Source organism: Octodon degus, unplaced genomic scaffold (assembly GCF_000260255.1).
Source record: "Octodon degus isolate 3935 unplaced genomic scaffold, OctDeg1.0 scaffold00050, whole genome shotgun sequence".
Taxonomy (NCBI): domain Eukaryota; kingdom Metazoa; phylum Chordata; class Mammalia; order Rodentia; family Octodontidae; genus Octodon; species Octodon degus.
This window is the reverse complement of record NW_004524626.1, coordinates 10100953-10105903: the sequence shown is the minus strand read 5'-3', so window position 1 is coordinate 10105903 and position 4951 is coordinate 10100953. Positions and strand designations below refer to the sequence as shown.

Here is a 4951-nt window from a genome sequence, read left to right as displayed (position 1 = left end):
AGAACAATAAAAAAAAACAAGTCAGGAATTTGATGGATAGATCTAGAACTTGAATAATGTCTTGATGTGTTGAAAAAGGACAAATCGAAGCCATATATGCCTATTAGTTTTCTAACTCAATAAATTGGTCAGATCATGGAGTCATTGTTTGTGTTAAGGAATATGTTCTTTTGCTTAGAAGAGAAAGACAATAAAACAAAATAGCACATGGAGAAATAGATATTTCATAAAAGAGAAGATGATCAAGACATGGAGGAAGTGGGAGGGAGGTAAGAAAAAAGATAAAAAATAATTAAGATGTGTTATGGACATCTTTCAACCTCCATTAGTAATATAATCATTATATACAACAATCATGTACTAATAAAAAATAAAACTAGAGAAAAAATTATACCCAAAATTTAAAATTTTTAGGCACCAATGAGAAGGATTGAAAAAAATCAAGAGTGGATGGAGAGATCTTTAGACAGAGAAAAAAATATTAAATATTTTCTCAGATGAGCCACTGCATGACAAGTTAGCTGAAAGTAAAAAGCTCACCATAGTTAGAAAACAGAGTGCCAATAAACTGAACTAAGAGGTGTAACTTAGGCAATAAGAAAATTCTTCAAAATTGTACAAAGTATCTACAGCTTTATCCTAATACCAAAAGAATTCTGCCAAACAGATAAAATAATCTGTCACATGAAGGTGTCTATTTAAATAACATTACTTTAGAAAGGCAGTAGATTCAATGAGATAAAACTGGAGCCAGAGAAAACAGGCAGGACAATTGTGCAAAAATCTCAGCAAGAGTATTGGTGGAGCAAACTAGGGTAATGGTAGTAGAAATGAAGAGAAAAGAAACACACTTCAATATAGAAGTCAATGGATTCTGAGGATAAACCACTAATATTATAGACTGCTAGACAGTGTTAGATTGTTTAGTTGAATTCAGACACCTATAGTATTTAGATGCCAATAGAATATTCACCTCTGACAGACAATAAAAAAAAATGATACGAAGGAATGATCATTTTGTATTTATATATATATAATAGGATAAATTTACAGCTACTTTTGCTTAATTCAAAGAGAAGAAAGAGGTGTACTAACAGTGTTTGGACAGAATATCCTGTCTGCTTTTTGTACTATGGATAACCACTAAGAAGATAACAATGTACAATGTATTGATTTTCAAAACTGTCCTATTAATCAGCTGTGAAACTGTCTCATTCATATTTATTTCTCAATAAAAAAATTAAAAATTAAAATAAAAATACAGAATTCAATGGATAGATCTAGAGCTTGAATACTGACTTGATGTATTGGACAAGGACACATTGAAATGATACATCATTATTAGCTTTTTAACTTGATAAATGTTCAGATCATGGTGGCATTGTTTGTGATATGGAATGTATTTTTTTGTTTTGAAGAGAAAGAAAATAAAACAAAATTTCAAAACAATATAAGAGGATAACAATGATTAATATATCACATATTGTTATCTTTAAATTAGAGTACAAGACTGTCACACTTAATTGTTTGAAAAATATTAGCACATGCCTTTTTTCAAAGAACAAAGAGAAATTAGTAGCATAACTATCTATCTATATGTATATATATATATATATATATATATATATATATATATTTGCTTTTCATTTCCTTCTTTTCTCCATTCCCCATGTTATTTCTCTTTCCTTTTGAAGTTTCTTCTCACTTTACCATCTTTATTGTACATTATATATCTTATTTACTCTTTCAGCTTCTTACACTAGGGAAACAACACAAGGTTTACAAATGTGAATCTGGCCTAATTTGCTTATAAGTATGGTCTCTACTTCCATCTATTTACCTACAAAAGTCTCCAGTTCATCCTTCTTTATGGCAGATTAGTACTACATTATATAAAAAGACCACATCTTTTTATCCATTCACAGAGTATTAGGCAAGTGTGGTTTCCAAATTATATCACAAACTATGCTGCTATATGCACATATATTGCTGTGGTATATTTTTAATTTTAGAGGGAAGATACCCAGAAGGATACATATAGCTGGGTCAAATGGCACCTCAAATACTAGTTTTTTTGTTTTATTTTAAATAATTTTATTGAGGAACAAATAGCAATGAGACAGTTTCAAAACCTATTAGTAGGACAGTTTCACTACTTAATACATTGCATATTATTGTCTTAGTGGTTATTCATTGTACAAGATGCAGACAAGATATCCCATACACAAACACTATTACAACAAATCTTTCTACTCATTGAATTAAGAATGTAGCTGTATATCTATCGTGACTATTTTGAATATAAAGATACAAAACAGTTTTTCATTTGTATCCCCTTTCTTTGTTTAGTTTTGTCGGAGAAGGGTATTCCATTGTCATTTAAATATAATAAGTGAGTAAATGCATCAAAATATTCTAATATATTACAGTAGTCTATAATAGTAGTTGATTTTCCGTAAGACTAGCAATGTCAGAAGTTGTCAACTTGAGCCTTTTACAGCTCAGCATATTAATATGGCTTTACTTTTTATACTTCGTTTTTATACTTTTCTGCTAGATGGTTAAAACCAAGATAAAGCAAGACATCTATAACAAAAAATATAGCTTTTGTATCTGATAAGGTCAGTCAAATCCCCTCAGGATTTATCTGAAAACCCTGTACCGCAGTTTGAAGATCCTTTGTCTGTGTCAGCCTTGTGGATGAGTCACGGCCATTGCTTGAGCAATTTGCTCTCTGTGAAAGCCTGTGACAATGTTTTCTCTCTAGGTGATTCTCCTTAGGCACAGTCTACATCATCGATCACTTTCCTCTGTGGCCCCTTAATCTCTTTGATCAGAAAATTTGGGATTGTGGGAGCCTGCTGGTGGGACTTGGAAGATGAACGTTCCGTGTTTCCTCAAGGCTAGAGGAAAGTGAAGAGGCTTACCAGTTACATTGAAGTCATCCCTATTCCAAGATCTACATAATTTCTGCTGTCGGAAAAAATCCACTGAACCTAAAAGAATTATTACTAGTTTTGGTGAAAATGCAAAGGAGTCTGGAAATGTACTTAGTAAGGTCTTCTCTTCAGAAGAACAAGCTTCCATTCTGCATGTGTTGAATACAGCATCTAACAAAGAACTTGAAGCCTTCAAATTGCTTCGTGGAAGAAAGTCCATCAATATTGTAGAGCACAGAGAAAAGTATGGGCCATTTCAGAATTTGGAGAGCTTGATTAATGTGCCTTTGTTCCAGTATAAAACTGTCATTCAAGTTTGTAACTCAATTCTTTGTCCAGAGACTGGACAGAAAAAAAAAAAAGTTGCCAGAAAGCTGGCAGTTAAGAAACCTCATCAAACCAAACATAGAAAGAGAAAGACTTAAGGCAACTAACAGTATTGTGTCTGTTGTTTTGGTACTCGAAGAATTGCGTGGACTCACCTTGATCATACACTGGCAGTGCTGGACTGGCAGCACAGTGACTGTTGGAAATTAAGGAGTAAAACAAACCCGTCGTCAGTTTATTTAGAAGAGATTTCTTCAATCATTTCAAAGATGCCAAAAGCAGACTTCTATGTTCTGGAAAAGACAGCACTTTCGATTCAGAACTCAACTCTGTTTCCCATTCTGTTACACTTTCACATCACAGAAGCCATGCTGTATGCCTTATTAAATAGAACTTTTGCCCAGAATGGCCAACATCAGGTACTGAGCATAAGTCGAAATGCTGTGGGGAAGCACTTTGAACTGATGATTGGTGACTCTCGGAGTAGTGGAAAAGAGCTAGTCAAGCAGTTCATATCGGACTCTGTGCTGAAGGCGGAGCCTCGGGTGTTCTTCCCGAGGGATAAAGTAGTGCAATATAGAGAGAGATTTTTATCTAACTCACACAGAATAGAAGAGTTATATGATTCATTATTACAAGCTGTTGCTTTCTATGAATTAGCAGTTTTTGACACTGGCTCTTAGAATCCTGAGTTAATGTGATTCCTCTAATGTTAGGTTTATAAACTGATATTGTCAAACCAGCTGTTCTGAACATCCATGTTAAAGAAGAAAACCACTTTGAGTATATTTTAGGTTTTTAAAGTTAGACTTGGTTGAGAAAATAGTATACACAATAACACAAGACCAAATGAATAAACATTTTAAGAGACTATGCCTTTTGGTTTTAAGTGTTAAAACAGTTAAGGATGTCTCCCAACCATCAAAATAAGAAACAAAGTTATCTCCATTTCAAAGCAAATATTGGGCAGTACGTTCAGGACCCTTCTGTCTTTCAGAAGCTATTCCTATTTCCCATTGCTTTTTCCATAATAAATTTTCCTACTCTTAAAAAAAAGTAAACATCTGTATGGAAGATGTACATTGCTCTCATATTGTTAGAACAAGGAATGTTTGTTTTGTTTTGTTTTGTTTTTTCTGGGTGGTGTTTATAGAATAAAGTTAAAGACAACTGGTAAAAAAGAAAAAGAAAAAGAAAAAGAAAAAGAAAAAGAAAAAGAAAAAGAAAATTTGGGACACAACTGAGTTACATGATGTTACAGCACAGGTTCTCCTATGTCCTGAGTCTTCACTGACCTTGAAAGACTAGGGTCAAAATGTTGGCTGTCCTTGTGGCTCTTCTTTCTCTAATTTTTGGTCTGCAAACTGAGGTTGTTAACCCTCCAGAAGAGAAGCTTATTGTTATTACCTTACAACATAGGCAGTTGAGCTTGACCTCACTATCTGGCTGAATATCAAACATCTCAGGCATAACATGGAGCAGGTATTCTCCATCAAGTATTGATATGTTAACCTTTAAGTCTCTACAGAATATGAAGAAAAAAATTTTACAAAAACAGCATTTTTAAAAAATAGGGATAAACAATTACATATTTTTACACAGAAGTTTAGAAATCCAATCATATACAGCATTGTAGCAGGACAGTCCTGTGACTTTTTTTCTGTCTCTTGTTTTCATTTATTGCC

The 4951-nt window shown here is 33.2% G+C and overlaps 1 pseudogene; it reads left to right on the top strand.

Moving 5' to 3' along the window:
* The first annotated feature begins 238 nt into the window (after positions 1-238).
* LOC101575310 lies at positions 239-4030 on the top strand (annotated as a pseudogene).
* Positions 4031-4951: the final 921 nt, after the last annotated feature.